The 19,653-nt window shown below is 45.6% G+C and overlaps 1 protein-coding gene across 4 annotated transcripts in view; it reads left to right on the top strand.

The window, feature by feature from the left end:
* Positions 1–19,653, top strand: part of POM121C (POM121 transmembrane nucleoporin C) — a 57,731-nt gene that overhangs the window by 11,450 nt on the left and 26,628 nt on the right. For 2 of the 4 annotated variants that reach the window (XM_063708167.1, XM_031012961.3), the window contains one exon: positions 10,390–10,453. The gene's annotated coding sequence lies outside the window, so the exon portion shown is untranslated. Of the gene's footprint in view, positions 1–10,389; positions 10,454–10,745; positions 10,832–19,653 lie in introns of all 4 variants that reach the window. The other 2 variants (XM_031012962.3, XM_031012960.3) reach the window with 2 other exon arrangements.

Genomic DNA, 19,653 nt, shown 5'->3' with positions numbered 1-19,653 from the left:
TTACAGGTGCCCGCCACCATGCCTGGCTAATTTTTGTATACTTTTCAGCTTCAGACTTTGATTCCTTTCAATAATTTCTATTTTTTTCTTTCTTTTTTTCTCTAAGCTTTAGTTTGTCTATAATAAATTCTTTTTTTGGGACAGGGTCTCACTCTGTCACCCAGGCTGGAGTGCAGTGGTGCAGTCTTGGCTCACTGCAGCCTTGACTTCTCATGCTCAGGCAATTCTCCCACCTCAGCCTCCCAAGTGGCTGGGACTACAGGCGCATGCCACCACACTTGGCTGATTGTTTGCATTTTTTGTAGAGAGGGGGGTTTCGCCATGTTGCTGAGGCTGGTCTTGAAATCCTGGCCCCAGGTGATCTGCCCGCCTCAGCCTCCCAAAGTGCTGGAATTACAGGCATGAGCCACTGCCCCTCACCTGTCTATAATATTTTCTATTTCTTTATTGATGTTCTGCATTTGTTGAGACATTGTTCTCCTTGTATCCTTTAACTCTTTATTCATCGTTTCTTTTAGCTTTTTGAGCAGATTTCAGACAGCTGATTTAAAGTCTTTGTCTAGTACTTTCAATGTCTGTGCTTCCATAAAGACAATTTGTTTCTTTTGTGAATGGGCTGTACTCTCTTAATGTCACTGCATGGTTTGTAATTTTTTTTTGAAAATTGGAGTCAGGCACAGTGACTCACACCTATAATCCCTTTTCCCCAAAAAAAGAAAAAGTAAAATTAAAAAGAAAAAAAGAGTCCAGGCGTGGTGCCTCACACCTGTAATCCCAGCACTTTTGGGAGGCCGAGGTGGGCAGATTGCCTGAGGTCAGAAGTTCAAGACCAGTCTGGCCAACATGGTGAAATCCCATCTCTACTAAAAATCCAAAAACAGTCAGACATGGTAGCGTGCGCCTATAATCCCAGCTACTCAGGAGGTTGAGGCAGGGGAATTGCTTGAACCAGGGAGGTGGAGGTTGCAGTGAGCCGAGATCGCACCACTGCCCTCCAGTCTGGATGACAGAGCGAAGACTCCGTCTCAAAAAAGGAAATCAGACATTTTGAGTATTATAATGGGGTAACTGGAAATTATTTTATCCTCCCCACCACCCCTCGGTTTGCTTTTGCTGTGGGCTGTAGCTGTTTGTTCAGTGACTTTCTAAACATTTTTGCAAAGTGTGTCTTCTTTTACATGTGCGGTCTCTGAAAGTCTCTCTGCCGTTAGCTTGTGTTCAACTAGTGTTTTAACAGAGATTTCCTTGAATGCCAGAAGCCAAAGGTAAAAAAAAAAAAAGAAAAACCCAGCTCTTTCCATCTTTGTGGATTGCCACTGTGCTGGGGCACTGGAGCAGTCCTTCAGGGCTTAGCCAGTCTGTGTACAACTTTTTATTTATTTTTTTGAGATGGAGTCTTGCCCTGTCGCCTAGGCTGAAGTACAATGGCACGATCTTGGCTCACTGCAGCCTCTGCCTCCCAGGTTCAAGTGATTCTCTGCCTCAGCATCCTGAGTAGCAGGGATTACAGGCTTGTGCCACCACGCCTGGCTAATTTTCCACCACACCCGGCTTACTTTTGTATTTTTTAGTAGAGACAGGGTTTCACTATGTTGGCCAGGCTGGTCTCAAACTCCTGGCCTCAAGTGATCTACCCGCCTCAGCCTCCCAAAGTGCTGGGATTACAGGTGTGAGCCACGGCACCCGGCCCAGTCTGTGTACAGCTTTGCCCTAGGCTTTACTCCCTGCCTGCAGGGAGGATGGAGAGGAGCCACAGATGAAAGCTCAGCATCGTTTCTCAAGTCTATTCTGAGAATGTGCTCTGCACTCAGCATGTGCATGGCTACTGAAATTCCATAGTACACATGGGCAGGTCCGAATTTCAGTACCCAAATTTCCCATAGAAACTCTCCACAGCTTCTTCTCCCATGCTGTCAGCACACCTATAGTTTGCCTCAACTGTAATCTTTTGCCTAGGCATCAGCAGGGTATGCATTTGATTTACAGTGGTTTCAAGGAATACCCTCTGTGTAGCCACTTTTCTGCCCTGTGTGAGTTCTGGGTTAGGTGAAACAAAGGCAGCTGCCCTGTATCAGTTCTTTTGGCAGCCCTCAGGCAGCTGAGAACAGGAAAACACAATGCTTTGAGAATAAGGCCTGCTCTGCTGCCTTCAATACCAGAAACCATGCTGGGAATGTGGGCTGCCATCTTCAAGGTTCCCACTGAACCATGGAAGGTTGTGGGGCAAGGGCAAGTAAAATAACCCAGTTTTCCTACCATTTTGAAGTTGCTTTTTTCTTGATTCAGTGTTCATTTGGAGTATTAGTCAGTTTTCACACTGCTGGAAAGAACTGCCTGAGCCTGGGTAATTTATAAAGAAAGGAGGTTTAATTGACTCACAGTTCCACTTGGCTGGGGAGGCCTCAGGAGACTTACAATCATGGTGGAAAGCTAACAAGAAGCAAGTACCCTCTTCACTGGCTGGCAGGAGAGAGGGGAGAGTGCAGGGGAAACTGCCACTTAGAAACCATCAGATCTCGTGAGAACTCCCTCACTATCACGAGAACAGCATAGGGCGAACCGCGCCCGTGATCCAGTCACCTTCCACCAGGTCCCTCCTTGACCCCTGGGGATTACAATTCAGGATGAGATGTGCTTGGGGACAAAGAGCCACATCAGATGATCTGGTTATTGTAAACCTTTGATTATTTTTCTACAGTTCTCATGAAGTTGATTCAGACAGTTTTGCTTGGTTTATCAATGTTTCTGTGGGGGGATGGGGACTTGGAGATACCTACTCTGCCATTTTTGCTGATACCAGTCAACATGTTATATTTTCACTTTTACATAATTCAGTATGTTTTCCAGTTTCCCTTGCGACTCACTCTTTGACCCATGAATTATTTAGGAGTGTATTTAATTTCCATGTGTTTAGAGATTTTCTGGTTTCTTTTTTAAATTGATTTAGTTTAATTATTTTACAGTCACAGAACGTACTTTGTATGACTTCAGTTATTTTACATTTCTTAAGATGTGTTTTGGCTGGGCATGGTGGCTCACACCTGTAATCCCATCACTTTGGGAGGCCGAGGCAGATAGATCACCTGAGGTCAGGAGTTTGAGACCAGCCTGGCCAACATGGCAAAACCCCGTTTGAAAAACACAAAAATTAGCCAGGCGTGGTGGTGCATGCCTGTAATCCCAGCTACTCGGAAGCTGAGGCAGGAAAATTGCTTGAACCCAGGAGGCGGAGGTTGCAGTAAGCCGATTGCACCTCTGCACTCCAGCCTGGGCGACAGAAAGAGACTCCATCTCAGAAAAACATTTGTTTTATGACCCAGGTTCTGGTAAATCTTGCTGAATCTTCCATGGGCAAAGAATGTGTACCCTGCTGTTGGTGTGTGAAGTCTCCTGTAAATGTCAGTTAGGTTCCATTGTTCGATGATGGTGTTCAGTTATTGTATTGTTTGTTGATTTTCTTTGCTGTTTTTTTCCTGTGAATGGTCTAAGCTTCCTATTTCCTGTTTCTTTGTATATTTTGTGGTTTTTTGTTGAGAACGTTGCATTTTAAGTGTTACAATGTAATGACCCTCAAAATGTGATTCTCTCAGTCACCTGGGATTGCTGGGTTTTGCTTGTTGAGGTCTGAAGCTCCCCTTTTGTTACTTTTCCAAACGATTTTTGCAAAGTGTTTCTTCCTTGTGCTTGTGTGGTCACTGAAATTTGTTTCATTATCTCTGCAGCCAGCCAGCCACCTAACATGGATTTCCTTAAATAGGTGGCTTTAAATGGGGTGGGGCAGAGGAGGATTTTGTCTCTTTAATAAAATCTTCTGAAGGATGTCCCTGGGGAAGCCACTGTTGCTGAGAGGGCCAAATAAACCAAGGCAAGCATCCGGGCTGGTCCTCAGAGACCCATTGGACCCACCAAGGTGCAGAACCCACGGTTTTGGAGGACAGAGTTCCGCTGCTCGCCCTGGCATCAGCCAGCTGCTTCGGGAAGTCAGGCTCAGGAATGGGGGAGTGTTGGCTGGTTGGCACATGCCACTCACTCGTGAAGATCAGCAGCCTCTCTCTTCATTGTTTAAGTATGTCTCTGGTTGTTAGGAGTTCCTGGTCATGTTTCAGAATTCCAAAAGAGCTGATTCCAATCACTCTTTTAGCTCAGTGGTTGCTTCAGTGAAGGGACTGATCTCTACACTACAGCTTCCTACTCTGCCATCTTATGTGACTATTGACATTTATTTATTTATTGAGACAGAGTCTTACTCTGTTGGCTGGAGTGCAGTGGTGCAGTCACGGCCCACTGCAGCCTTGACCTCCTGGGCTTGAGTGATTCTCTCACATCAGCCTCCCGAGTAGCTGGGACTATAGGTATGTGCCACCATGCCTGGCTAATCTTTTTTTTTTTCTTATTCTTTTTGTAGAGATGGGGTCTCGCTATCATGCCCAGGCTGGTCTCAAACTCCTAAGCTCCAGTGATTCCCCCCACCTCGGCCCCCTAACGTGCTGGGATTATAGGCATAAGCTACCACACTTGGCCATGAGTCATTTTTAAAAAAACAGATTCCAACAACCTTTTTGATTGCTGTGTTTAGAAGATTTATATTTAATTTTGGACGGGTTTTTATTATCTATTTTCTACTTGTTCCCTCTGGGTTTTTTTATACCTGTTTCCCTTTTCTTGCCTTTTTATGGGGTACTTAGACATTTCTTAGTATGCCATTTAACTTCATATGCCGTGCTAAATCAATTCAGTATGCCATTTAGTGTATATTTTTGTATAGGATTTTATAGGTGGCTGTAGAGATTATATTATACATACTTATGATCATTGGCTAGTATCAACCTTTTACCAATTCAAGTGGAATGTAGAAACTCTACTGCTTTCTAGGCCCCTCTGCCCTTCTTTATGGTATTGTTGTCTTGAATATCACCTCTACATTCATTGAGAACGACTGAGATAATGTTATGGTTTTGCTTTCGCCCATCAAATATAATTTTTAAACTCGAGATTATATTCACCCAGATATTTACCCTCTTACTGCTTTTTAAAATTTCTCTTTTTTAATTTAATTTTTATACTTTTTCTTCTGAAAAAAAATCTCTCTGGATTTTTCTTCATTTCTTTTTTTCTTTTTTTTTTTTTTTTTGAGACAGAGTCTCACTCCATCGCCCAGGCTGGAGTGCACTGGTGTGATCTCAGCTCACTGCAACCTCCACCTCCCTGGTTCAAGTGATTCTCCTGCCTCAGCCTCCCGAGTAGCTGGGATTGCAGGCATGCACCACCATGCCTGGCTAATTTTTATATTTTTAGTAGAGATGGGGTTTCACCATGTTGACCAGGCTGGTCTTGAGCTCCTGACCTCAAGTGATCCTCCTGCCTCGGCTTCCCAAAGTGCTGGGATTACAGGCATGAGCCACCGCGCCCGGCCTCTTCAGATGTTTTTTGGGCACTGCACTCTTTTTCCTCTCCTTCTGGGAATTCAGTGACATGAATGTTAGAGCTTTTGCTGTTGTCTCATTGTTCATTTTTTTTTCTATTTGTTTTCTCTCTGTTGGTCAAATGGGATTATTTCTACGTAATTTTTTTTCTTATGGCAAGATTGTCACGATACAGATTGAATCATTTCTGCTGCTCTATCATCAAGGTCACTAATTTTTTTCTCTGTTGTATCTCCATTCTGCTATTGAGTTCACCCATTGAGTTTTTTACTTAGTTATTGTAATTTCTAGTTCTAAAATTACAATGTAGTTCTTCCGTATATCTTCAATGAGACGTTATATTTTTCAGTGTGTTTCGAGAGTGTTCATAATTACTTCTTGGGCCATTTATAAGATAGCTCATCTAAAATCCCTATGCAATAATTCCAACATCTTTGTCATCTTAGTGTTAATTGTCTTTCCTCATTCAGATTTTTTCTGGTTTTTAGTATGAGGAGTAATTTTTCTGGGTTCAGATTTTTCTGGTTCTTAGTATGAGGAGTAAGTTTTAATTTTATCCTGGACACTTTGAGTGTTATGTTATGAGACTGTAGTTCCTGCTTAAATATTCTGTATTAGCAGGCACTCAACCTGTTTAGATTCAGGATGCACTTTCTGTGGCCAGCAGGGCTCTGGTTCTAAGATCAATTTAGTTTTCAAAGCTTTTGCAGAGCTCTTCTGGCCTCCCCCACCTTTGTGCAACCCAGAGGCCAATTTGTTTTTGTTTTTGTTGTTGTTTGGAGACAGGGTCTTGCTCTGTTGCCCTGGCTGGAGTGCAATGGCCCAGTCATAGCTCACTGCAGCTGTAACCTCCCAGACTCAATCACTCCTCCTCCTCAGCCTCTTGAGTAGCTGGGACCAGAGGTACACACTACCACGCCCAGCTAATTTTTTATATTTAGTAGAGACAAGGTCTCACTCTGTTGCCCAGGCTGATCTTGAACTCCTGGGCTCAAGTGTTCCTCCCATCTCGGCCTCCCACAGTGTTGGGATTACAGGCATGAGCCACAACACCCAGCCCTGGAGGCCAGTTTGAAACTTCAGAGTATTCCACATTGCCGTTGAGCTCTCAGAGCTTTTGCTGTGTTGATCCTGGTTGTTTTCGCACATGGGCACTTGGAGGGCATGGCCCAGGACTTCCTACACATATTTAACCCGTTTCCCATTTGGGAAAAAAAAAGTGCACCTTGCTGCTAGTGCTCATTTAATTTTACATAAACACAGTTTTGAGGCTGAAGTAAATCTGACTGATTTTCAATGCGAAAATAAAATATGAAAACTGGGTTTGGCCTTCTTCCAAGTGTACTTTCCTTCCCTTCCTTCCTTTCTTTACTGCTTTAAAGCTTTTTAATAAACTTTCACTCCTGTTCTAAAAGAAAAAATATATATATCAACTGTTCTTGGAGTTATTATTAAACAGAACTTGTCTTTAATCCGAATGTAACAGGAATGTACACGACGTTATATTAGGATTAGAGAGGAGTATTCTGTGGCGGGTGGGACGGGGAACGGGAAATGGGTTGGAGAATCCTTGCTTCTAGCTCCTCACTGTCTTTGAGAGAGGATGGGGTACCACCTTGTTACTGTGGTTCAGTCTTGTGCAGGTTGTGGATGGTCAGCAGGGCCCTTCCACACAGTCTTGCCAGTGCTTGGTGGAGAGGGGAGAGATGCCACCTCTGCTTGTGTTGGCCCAAGGTGGGGAGGGTCAACAGGTCTTTGTTCCACAGTGTCTACAGTATCTGGGGCAGGGGAAGGTGCAGCTTTTTTCAGGCTGTTTTCCTAGAGTAGGGTGTGTGTAGTCAAAAGGGCACTGTCCCGCAGGGCCGCCCTCTTCGCTGTCATTTGGCTCGAAAGATGAGGCTCCTTTTGCAGGGGTTGGGGGATGAAGGCGGCACTGGGATTTCCTGGTTGTAGACTCTGCTCTAACAGATAAGACAGGGTATATAGGAGGCCAAAGAACAAACCATCAAACCACCCTGGGAACTCACCACTGGGTCAGCCCTTCTCTTCTTTACCTTTCCAGAATTTGTTGGTTTGATTGATTGGATCATTGCTTCATGTATTTATTTATTTATTTATTTATTTATTTATTTATTTATTTTTTAATTGAGATAGTCTGGCTCTGTTGCCCAGGCTGGAGTGCAGTGGTGCAATCTTAGCTCAATACAGTCTCCACCTCCTGGGTTCCAGCAGTTCTCCTGCCTCAGCCTCCTGAGTAGCTGGGATTACAGGTGCCTGCCACCATGCCCAGCTCATGTTTGTATTAGCAGTAGAGACCGGGTTTCACCATGTTGGCCAGGCTGGTCTCAAACTCCTGACCTCAGGTGATTCGCCTGCCTCGGCCTCCCAGAGTGCTGGGATTACAGGCATGAGCCACTGTGCCCAGCTGCTTCATGTATTTTGAACAGGGGTTTTAGTTGTAATTAGAAGAGAAATGTAATGGGTGTGTTTATTCCATCTCCTATGGAACTGGAAACAACATTTGGCATTGAAAATTGTTGTTTTGATAACTTTTAGGGTGTTACTTCTCATTTTAGCGGCAATACATTTTGCTTCCGTGTGATGAAACATCCTACCCATTTGCATGTTGATTGTGTCTCATGTCCCATCTCGCAACAGGCAGTAAAACCCCATCTCCAGCCCAAAGCACCTTGCTAAAGAGCCTGCACCGCAGCCACTGTGCCTTTGCGCTCTGGCTCGTGCGACCTCTCCAGATCTTCTTCCTCATTTCGTCTGTTCACTGGGGCCCTCTTCTCCCTGTGACTCGCCTCAGCCTTTTCACTCCTTGCTGGACATGGAGTAGGACTGTTGGGAGGATGAAATAGACGAATGTGTGGCAAGCATGTAGGAGAGCCTGTGGCACAGAAGCAGCACTCGGTACATGGTGCTTGTTGTTATATCCCTAGTTTTGACATAGCCTCAGCCTCAAGTAAAAGATAACCCAAACTCCCACCAAAGTACAAGAGTCAGATTCCTGTTCACTTCTGTTTATAAATGAACTTTCTATTTTTTTAAGAGCAGGGTTGCACTCTGTCACCCAGGCTGGAGTGCAGTGCAGCGATCATACCTCACTGCAGCGTTGACTTCCTGGGTTCAAGGGATCCTCCTGCCTCAGCCTCCTGAGTAGCTGGGACTACAGGTTCACGCCACCATGCCCAGCTAGTTGTTGTTGTTGTTTTGGTACAGACGAGATCTCTGCTATGTTGCCCAGGCTAATCTTGAACTCTTGGGCTCAAGCAGTCCTCCCTCTTTGGCCTCCCAAAGTGCTGGGAGTACAGGCATGAGCCACTGCGCCTGGCCTGGATGAAGTTTTTCCTCATGCAGTACTCTGCACACCTTTAGTGAGTGCTCGCCATGCACCATATCCTATGTGAGAGATCAAAAGATAGGCGAGATACAGCCCATGTCTTCAAAGAGCCCACAGGCCAGAGTTTGAGAAATAGACACACAGCACAGTGCAGTAAACTGATAGGAATGCAATGAAAATAGACACGGTAGATATGCAGCACAGTGCAGTAAACTGATAGGAATGTAATGAAAATAGACACGGGTGAGCGGGGACCCCAAAGGGAGGGTGGCCATATGTTTGGGGCTGAGGACAGGTTCCCAGAGGTGGTGACAGTTGGGCTGAATCTTAAAAGATAAGTGGGTTTTCCGGCCGGGCGTGGTGGCTCGCACCTGTAATCCCAGCACTTTGGGAGGCCAAAGCAGGCGGATCACGAAGTCAGGAGATCGAGATCATCCTGGCCAACATGGTGAAACCCCATCTCCACTAAAATACACACACAAAATTAGCCGGGCATGGTGGTGCATGCCTGTAGTCCCGGCTACTTGGGAGACTGAGGCAGAGGAATCGCTTGAACCTGGGAGGCAGAAGTTGCAGTGAGCCGAGATCACGCCACTGTACTCCAGCCTGGCGACAGAGCGAGACTCCATCTCAAAAAAAGATCTAAGTGGGTTTTCCCAAGGTGCATCAAGGCATTTCCCGCAGAAGCAGAATGAGCAAAACTTGAGAGCCACAGACCAGCACGGCGGGTAATTCAGTGTCCGTGTCATCAGTGATACATGCCTACAGCCGTGTTGAAATTGTGTCTGGAGAAGCACATGAACCAGACTCTCCCTGATTTACAAGGCTCTTCGTCATCGGGTCCCTACTTAACTCTAATTTCATCTCTTGTCTTATCTATAATTTAGTCTTATATCATACATTAATTATCTACACTGTACATTGATACACAGCATTTATTTGAAAGACAAACCTCTTGGATGTGACTCTGGAGACAAGACCAGCAGCTCGAGACCATTCAATCCAAGGTATAAAATGGAGGAAAATCAGCTCCATCATGGTCTGAATTGAGGATGAGGCAGAAGAGCAGAGAATAGCTGATGCCCAGGTGGCAGCAACTTCACTCTTTCCCTGTGGAGTTGCAGGGTCTCCCCACCTCCACTGCGTCGGGACATGCCGTGTGCCATCTCTTTATCCATAGCTGCCTCTGGCATCAGCAGAGAAAGTCATGGGCAGATGGAGCTTTGGATTAGTTCTTTTTTCCAGTCTTCCTTTACTTTATCTGGATAAGATTGGGCAGATTGAATTTGATCTTCTATACTGGGGCCAGGGAGCAGGGTGGATCTAGACCATGCAGCTTTTCCCTACTGTCACCAGATTGGGAGCAGGGATTGGCTGCCATTGTCCTCTCCAGCCTCTGTGTTCCTGGGACACCGCTGACTGGAGGCTGCTCCTCTTCTAAGGGGGTCCAGCACAGAGCGCCACCCAGAGCACATGGCACCTTCTCTCTCCTCCTGCACCAGTCTCCTTGCCCTCTGTATTGCCATCATATTGAAGCAAACCATCCAACTCACCAGCCTCTCTCTGGAATCCAGTCTCATTGATTCCTCTCCCTGAAACTCTTCCTCATTCTCCTTTTAGCCCCTCACATCCTCAGCCGAAGATCTCACTTCGTCCCAGAGGCCTTTGCTGACTGACCCCTCAGGTAGGCTAAATCCCCATCCTGCGCTTCCGTGACAGCCTGTGGCAGATGCTGTTTTCTGCAGGTGGCCATAGCCCTATCTCCCATCCCACACACTCCTCTCATAACATGACCTTGTCACTTCTTCCATCGCGTGGTCGGGGGGTATGTCTCTTTTCCTTGAGCCTATGCACATCTTTGTGATTGCCCTGACCAATAAATAAAGTAGGACAGAAGCGACGCTATGAGATAGCCAGGCTGCACTGTAAAAATGTCATGCCTTTCTGCTGTGTTGTCATGGAATGCTTGCCCTTAGAAGTAAGCTGCCGGACTGTGATGAAGCCCAAACCAGCCCAAATGGGGAGACTGCGAGGGGCCACATGGACAGGTTCCAGCCCACAGGTCAGTTGAAGTCCTGGCTGACAGCCAGTATCAGCTCCTGGTTTTGTGAATGAAGATGCCTCTAAATGATTCCAGCCCCCTCCCATTGATCACACTTAAGCCTCCATGTCTTCCCAGCTGAGGCCCCACATGTCGTGTGGACCAGAGACAAGCCAGGCCTGTTGGAATCACAGAATCCCTGATGATAATGATTGTTTTTTGCCACTATGTTTTAGATTGGTTTCTTATGCAATTAGTAACTGAAACAGACTTTACTTCTTTATACTCATTAAGGAATGAGACTGTGTCTTTTTTTTTTTTTTTTTTTTTTTTTTGAGTCCGAGTTTTGCTCTTGTTGCCCAGGCTGGAGTGCGATGGCATGATCTCGGCTCACCACAACCTCTGCCTCCCGGGTTCAAGCGATTCTCCTGCCTCAGCCTCCCGAGTAGCTGAGATTACAGGCATGCGCCACTATGCCCAGCTAATTTTGTATTTTTAGCAGAGTTGGGGTTTCTCCATGTTGGTTAGGCTGGTCTCAAACTCCGGACCTCAGGTGATCCGCCTGCCTCAGCCTCCCAAAGTGCTGAGATTATAGGCGTGAGCCACCACGCCTGGCCTGTATCTTTTTTTTTTTTTTTTTTTTTAACTTTTTGTAGAGATAGGGTCTCTCTGTATTGCTGAGGATGGTCTTGAACTTCTGGCCTCAAGCGATCCTCCTACCTCAGCCTCCCAAAGTGCTGGGAGCACAGGTGTGAGCCACCATGCCTGGCCTGACACTGTCTCCAGTGTTTATTGGTGTTTCCTGTGTTGCACAAAGCAGGTGGTGGTGCACCGTCAATAGTGAGTTTGTGAGTAGAAGGTGTGGGTGTCACACAGTTGGTGTCTGTGCGCCTGGAAGCACACACCTGTTTCTGCTTCCAGAGTTGTCTCTGGCCTGCAGTTCTGTGCTTCCTAGCTTGATCCATTCCTCTCCAGGAATCTCCTCTCCTTCCCCACCCTGACCCACCTGTTGGTGAGAGATGCAACTGACTGTTTCTGCCACACTTTTTACTTACAGGTGGTACCTGTATTATTCCCTCCACCTCTTCAGGGAAGAGGGTGAAGAGATGAGAGGCTAGGGGTTCCAAACACAAACTTGACCCATTTTACCATTTTGTTAGCAACAGTCTTGAGAGAATCAATACAAACTTTAGGTAGCTTGGTACTTTGCCCTTCAGGACAGTTCTTCCCTGGTAATGTTAGATTGTTGGGGTTAACCATTACTGTGCCATTACAGATGAGCTTCGGCTGCCCTCTAGTGGCAGCAGCAACCTGGATCTCGAACAAAGATCATTCTAGCATTGGGACCAGCTTTGTGTCATGAATACGTCATCAGTGCCTACCATATTACCTGACATCTATTCGGAGCTAATAACTAACTAATACTGACTAACAAACTAGCCAACATGCACTGTTTTTTTGTTTGTTTTTGAGATGAGTCTCACTCGCCTAGGCAAGTGGCATGATCTCGGCTCCTCCTCTGCCTCCCACCTCCCAGGTTCAAGTGATTCTTCTGCCTCATCCTCCCTAGTAGCTGGGATTACAGGTGTGCACCACTACACCCAGCTAAATTTTTTGTATTTTTAGTAGAGATGGGATTTCCCCATGTTGGCCAGGCTGGTCTTGAACTCCAGACCTCAGGTGATCCGCCTGCCTTGGCCTCCCAAAGCACTGGGATTACAGGTGTGAGCCACTGCACCCAGCCTTTTTGTTTTTTGAGGCGGAGTCTCACTCTGTCACCCAGGCTGGAGTGCAGCAGCGCGATCTCGGCCTACTACAACCTCTGCCTCCTGGGTTCAAGAGATTCTCCTGCCTCAGCCTCCCAAGTAGCTGAGATTATAGGTGCCCACCACCATGCCAGGCTAATTTTTATATTTTTAGTAGAGTAATTCAGTAATTTTTGTATTTTTAGTCTTGAACTCCTGAGCTCAAGTGATCCACCTGCCTTGGCCTCCCAAAGTGCTGTGATTACAGACGTGAGCCATCGTGCCTGGCGCTTTGCCCACTTTTTAATGGGGTTAATTGGTTTTTTCTGGTAAATTTGTTTAAGTTCCTTGTAGTTTCTGGATCTACAAGAATATACAAGATTCTGGATCTGACCTTTGTCAGATGGGTAGATTGCAAAAATTTTCTCTCGTTCTGTAGGCTGCCTGTTCACTTGGATGCTAGTTTATTTTGCTATGCAGAAACTCTTTAGTTTAATTAGATCCCATTTGTCAATTTTGGCTTTTGTTGCAATTGCTTTTGATGTTCTAGTCACGAAGACTTTTCCCATGCCTATGTCCTGAATGGTATTGCGTAGGTTTTCTTCTAGGATTTTTATGGTTTTGGATTTTACATTTAAGTCTTTAATCCATCTTGAGTTAATTTTTTATAAGGTGTTAAGGAAGGGGTCCAGTTTCAGTTTTCTGTATATGGCTAGCCAGTCTTCCCAGCACCATTAAATAGAGAATCCTTTCCCCATTGCTTGTTTTTGTCAGGTTTGTCGAAGATCAGATGGTTGTAGATGTGTGGTGTTATTTCTGAGGTCTCTGTTCTGTTCCATTGCTATATATCTGTTTTGGTACCAGTACCATGCTGTTTTGGTTACAGTAGCCTTGTAGTGTAGTTTGAAGTCAGGTAGCGTTATGCCTCCACCTTTGTTCTTTTTGCTTAGTATCGTCTTGGCTATATGGGCTCGTTTTTGGTTTCATATGAAATTTAAAGTAGTTTTTTCTAATTCTGTGAAGACAGTCAGTAGCTTGTTGGGAATAGCATTGAATCTGTAAATTACTTTGGGTAGTATAGCCATTTTCACAATATTGATTCTTCCTATCCATGAGCATGGAATGTGTTTCCATTTGTTTGTGTACTCTCTTATTTCCTTGAGCAGTGGTTTGTAGTTCTCCTTGAAGAGGTCCTTCACGATTTATAGAGTTTTTAAAAAGTCTTTGTCTGCTAAGTCCAATATCTGGGCTTCCTAAGGGCTGATTTCCATCAATTTATTTTGTTACTTTGAATACGTTCCCTTGTCTTTGCATGATTTGTGATTGTCATTGAAACACGGACATTTGAATATTGCAAGGTAGTAACTCTGGCATTTAGATGATTCTTCTCATTTTATTTGCTATGTATTTGTGAGTGTGTCTGTTTTTAATCATTGAAGGCTGTAGTAGTACATACGTTTAGTGACTTCCAAACTATTTTTGCAAAGATTTATCATTTTCATGTGTGGTCACTGAAGTCTCTGATTCTTTTAGCATGTGTTCAGCTCACATTTTGATAAGAGATTTCCTTGAATACCAGGAGCTAAAAATGGAAGAAAGTACCTCTCCCAGTCTTTGAAGTTTGCCTTTGCACCACAGCTTTTCTTCAGCACTTAGCTAGGCCTGCACTGACCCTCGTGATCAGGCCAAGGTGAAAACTTAGGTCTTTGTCAGGTGTTTCTGAGCAAGCATCCTGCCCTGGGCAAAGCCCGTGTAACAACTGAGTGCTTGTGACTGCCCTGCTTTCCCAGAGGAATTCTCCCCAGCTTTCCTGCTTTCTCAGAGGAATTCTCCCCAGCTTTCCTGCTTTCTCAGAGGAATTCTCCCCAGCTTTCCTGCTTTCTCAGAGGAATTCTCCCCAGCTTTCCTTCTCGGATTTAGGAAGTCTCTATTAGTTTGCTCGGGCTACCATAGCAAAATGCCACAGACCATGGCTTCAACAGCTGGAAGTTATTTTCTCACAGTTCTAGAGGCCAGAAGTCAAAGATCAAGGTGCCAGCAGGGCTGACTTCTTCAGAGTGTTCTCTCATTGGCTTGCAGATAGCTGCCTTCTTGCTGTGTCTTCATGTGACCTTTTCTCTGCACGTCTCTGGCATTTCTGCTTGTTTTGTGTTTTTTTGAGATGGAGTCATGCTCTGTCTCCAGGCTAGAGTGCAGTGGCACGATCTCGGCTCACTCAACCTCCACCTCCCGGGTTCAAGCGATTCTCCTGCCTCAGCCTCCCTAATAGCTGGGATTACAGGCACCTGCCACCACGCCTGGCTAATTTTTGTGTTTTTAGTAGAGATGGGCCTGGCCATGTTGGCCAGGCTGGTCTCAAACTCCAAACTTCAGGCGATCTGCCTGCCTCAGCCTCCCAAAGTGCTGGGATTATAGGCATGAGCCACCGTGCCTGGCCATCCCTGGCATTTCTTCCTGTTCTTTAAGGACACCAGAAAATGGAACTCAGCTCTTTCCCCTACTGTTGCCGGGCATGGTAGGTCACACCTGTAATCCCAGCACTTTGGGAGGCTGCGGGTGGGTGGATCACGAGGTCAGGAGATCGAGACCATCCTGGCTAACATGGTGAAACCCTGTCTCTATTAAAAAATACAAAAAAATTAGCCAGGCGTGGCAGCGGGCGCCTATAGTCTCAGCTACTCGGGAGGCTGAGGCAGGAGAATGGCATGAACCCGGGAGGTGGAGCTTGCAGTGAGCCGAGATTGTGCCACTGCACTCCAGCCTGGGTGACAGAGCAAGACTCCATCCCAAAAAAAAAAAAAAGAACACCAGTCATACTGGCTTAGGGTCCCGCCCTTCTGATCTCATTTAACCTTAATTACCTCTTTAAAGACCCTATCTCCAGGTAGGTCATGTGGGTTAAGGGTTCAACGTACGCATTTGGGGAGCACAATCAAGTGCATAACAGTAGAGTGTTGTAGCAATGCAAGAATGGCCGCATTAAAAAAAACAAAAAAAAGAACAGTGGAGGCCGGGCACGGTGGCTCACGCCTGTAATCCCAGCACTTTGGGAGGCCGAGGTGGGCGGATCACTTGAGGTCAAGAGTTCGAGTCTGTCCTGGCCAACATGGTGAATACCCATCGCTACTAAAAATACAAAAATTACCCGATCGTGGTGGCAGGCCCCTGTAGTCCCAGCTACTTGGGGGACTGAGGCAGGAGAATCCCTTGAACCCAGGAGGCGGAGGTTGCAGTGAGCTGAGATCTCACCACTGCACTCCAGCCTGGGTGACAGAGTGAGACTCAGTCTCAAAAAAAAAAAAAAGAGAGAGAGAACAGTGGAGTGTTGTGAGTCTCAACTGTCAGGTTTTGCCCCAGTCCTGTGTAGATTGTTTGCCTTGCAATGTTTTTGAGCAATGCTCACCACTTTTCCAGCCTCAGTGAGTTTCCAGCAAATAGACAGGCGTCTACATCATTCCCTCAGTAGCCCTCAGACGTGCGATAGCAGATTTACCAGTAATTTGAAGGTAAGGTCCGCCCCATCCCTGTGGAATGCCAAGAGGCCCCACACTGCGAATGCAGCCTTCTGTCTTCAAGACTCCCGTAGAAGCCAGGTGCGGTGGCTCACGCCTGCAGTCCCAGCTGCTTGGAAGGCTGAGGTGAGAGAATCACTTGAGCCCAGGAGTTCAAGGGTAGAGTGAGCCACGATCACGCCACTGCATTCCAGCCTGGGCAACAGAGCAAGATCCTGTCTCTTAAAAAACATTGCCACAAAGGTTTTCTACCTTTCCTTTTTAAGTTGCCTTTTTCTTGATTCAGCATTCATTTGGTTGTTGTAAGGCTTTGGCTGTTTTTCAGAGTTGTTTCTAATAATTATTTGGTTTCTTTTTTTTGAGACAGAGTTTCACTCTTGTTGCCCAGGCTGGAGTGCAAGTGGCGCCATCTCGGCTCACTGCAACCTCCGCCTCCCCGTTCAAGCGATTCTCCTGCCTCACCCTCCCGGGTAGCTGGGATTACAGGCTTGTGCCACCACACTTGGCTAATTTTGTATTTTTAGTGGAGATGGGGTTTCACCATGTTGGTCAGTCTGGTCTCAAACTCCTGACCTCAGGTGATCCACCTGCCTCGGCCTCCCAAAGTGCTGGGATTATAGGTGTGAACCACTGTGCCTGGCCTTTTTTTTTTTTTTTTTTTTTTCTGTTTCTGTTGGGTGATGGGAGCTTGGAGCTGTCTACTCTGCCCTTTTGCTGATATCAGTCCTCAATTATATTTTAAAGAGATGTAAATAATAAGGAAAAACAGGCACATATAAATATATGTAGTTACCATTTTCAATGCCTTTCATTCCTTTGTGTGGATCCAGATTTCCATTTGGTATTTTTCTTCTGCCTGAAGGACATCCATTAACATTTCTTACTGTGTTTGTTGGTGATGAATTCTGTCAGCTTTTTATTTATTTGTTTGAGACAGAGTCTCGCTCTGTTACCCAGGCTGGAATGCAGTGGCACAATTATGGCTCACTGGAGCCTCGACCTCCCAGGCTCAAGGAAACCCCCCAGGCTCAAGTGAACCTCCCAGCTCAGCCTCCCGAGTAACTGAGACTCCAGGCATGTGCCACTACGCTTAGCTAATTTTTGTGTTTTTGTTTGTTTGTTTGTTAGGTTTTTTTTTTTTTTTGAGACAGAGTCTAGCTCTGTCGCCCAGGCTGGAGTGCAGTGGCGCGATCTCGGCTCACTGCAAGCTCCACCTCCTGGGTTCACGCCATTCTCCTGCCTCAGCCTCCCGAGCAGCTGGGACTACAGGCGCCTGCCAACACGCCCAGCTAATTTTTTTGTATTTTTAGTAGAGACGGGGTTTCACCGTGTTAGCCAGGATGGTCTCGATCTCCTGACCTCGTGATCCGCCTGCCTCAGCCTCCCAAAGTGCTGGGATTACAGGCGTGAGCCACCGCTCCCGGCCTAATTTTTGGTTTTTTTTTAGAGACAGGGTCTCACTATGTTGCCCAGGCTGGTCTTGAACTCTGGGGCTCAAGCGATCTGCCCAGCTCAGCATCTCGAAGTGTCTCCCAGCTTTTATGTGTCTGAAAATATGTTTATTTAACTTTCTTAAAATATATTTTCATTGGGCATAAAATTCTAGGTTTGCAGTTTTTGCCTTGAGCACTTTAAAGATCAAGTTGCACTGCTGTTGTCTCACTTGCACTATTTCTGGCAAGAAATTTGGTATCATTCTTATCTTTGTTCCTGTGTAAAATAACATGTACTGTTTTCCCAGCTGCCTTCAGGATTTGATCTATATCATTGGTTTTGAGCAATTTGATTATGTGATTTGTTACAGTTTTCTTTGTATTTCTTGTACTTGACATTGAGCTTCAGGTCTGTGGGTTTATATTTTTCATTACATTTGGAAAATTTTTGGCCATTATTTCTTCTAATATTTTTCCATGTCTCAACTTTGTAAACATATGGGATATAGTTAAAATTAATGTTAATGTCTTTCTCTGTTCATTTTAATATGTGTCAGTTTGGGGTTGGTTTGGATCAAAATAAGGATTGATTGGTTGTTATTATGGGCTGTGTTTTCTTGCTTATTTATATGCCTAGTAATAGGATGCCAGGATGCCAGACATTGGAGATTTTACCTTGTTGAGTAATGGTCATTTTTTTTTTTTTTTTTTTTTTTTTTGAGACGGAGTCTCGCTCTGTTGCCCAGGCTGGAGTGCAGTGGCACCATATCGGCTAACTGCAAGCTCCGCCTCCCGGGTTCACGCCATTCTCTTGCCTCAGCCTCCCGAGTAGCTGGGACTACAGGCGCCCGCCACCATGCCTGGCTAATTTTTTGTATTTTAATAGAGATGGCATTTCACCGTGTTAGCCAGGATGGTCTCGATCTCCTGACCTCATGATCCACCCACCTCGGCCCCCCAAAGTGCTGGGATTACAGGCGTGAGCCACCGCGCCCAGCCAATTTTTTATTCCTATATACATTTTCTTGAGCTTTGTTTTGGGATGTATTTAAGATCATTGGAAAGTTGGATCCTTTCAGGTCTTGTTTTGATGATTCATTAGGTGGGTCCAAAGCAATGCTCAATCTAAGACTGATTCTTTCCCATTCCTGGGGTGCTTGAGTACTCCACATAGAGCCCTATAAACTGTGAGTTTTTCCAGTCTGATTTGTGGCGACCCCCATCTCTACAAAAAAATAAAGAGGCTGGGCACAGTGGCTCATGCCTATAATCCCAGTACTTTGAGAGGCTGAGGCAGGCAGATCACCTGAGGTCAGCAGTTTGAGACCAGCCTGTCCAACATGGTGAAACCCAGTCTCTACTAAAAATACAAAAATGTAGCCAGGTGTGGTGGTGGGTGCCTATAATCCCAGCTACTCCACTGAGGCTGAGGCAGGAGAATCGCTTGAACCTGGGAGGCAGAGGTTGCAGTGAGCTGAGATCGCACCACTACACTCCAACCTGGGCGACAAGAGCAACACGCCATCTCAAAAAATAAAAATAAGTAAATAAATAAAAGACCATCTCATCCAGAAATGCCTTTATAGACACACCCATAAATAAATGTTTAACCAAGTATCTGTGCACCCCATGGTCCCTTCAAGTTGACACTTGAAATTACCCATCACTCCAGCCTTCAGCCGTGGGTTTGTGTCATGCATAGATTTCTAGAACTCCCTCTTTGCATAGTGCCCTCCTTTCTTTTTTCTGCCCCATTTCTCTGCCATTTCAGCTGTCTCAGCCTGATCTCTGCCTCCTCATCTCTGCTTCTTCAGCCCAGCGGGATCTCCCTACTGTGCTCAGACTCCAGCTCTCTGCACTGCAGTTGGGAAACGATCCCCAGGTAGAGGAACTAGGTGACTTTGGGGCTCATCTCACAAGTTTCCTTACACTTAGGGATCAGTCTTTTGCTTCCTGTTGTCCTCTGCCTGAAAGTAGTTGCCAAGTTGTACTGTTTTATATATCCACCACAGCATGAGTTAAACCAAAGTCTGGTTCAGCAGACTGCCAGATTTTTTTTTAACAAATTTATTAATCAGTACATTTTGTCCATGTGTACAGTTGTTTATGGTGGGAGGACTAACCTGCAGCTGGAAGGATTAATTTTCAGCTGC

This window comes from Gorilla gorilla, chromosome 6 (assembly GCF_029281585.2).
Source record: "Gorilla gorilla gorilla isolate KB3781 chromosome 6, NHGRI_mGorGor1-v2.1_pri, whole genome shotgun sequence".
Taxonomy (NCBI): domain Eukaryota; kingdom Metazoa; phylum Chordata; class Mammalia; order Primates; family Hominidae; genus Gorilla; species Gorilla gorilla.
The sequence above is the reverse complement of the archived record's forward strand: the minus strand, read 5'-3'. Positions and strand labels throughout refer to the sequence as shown.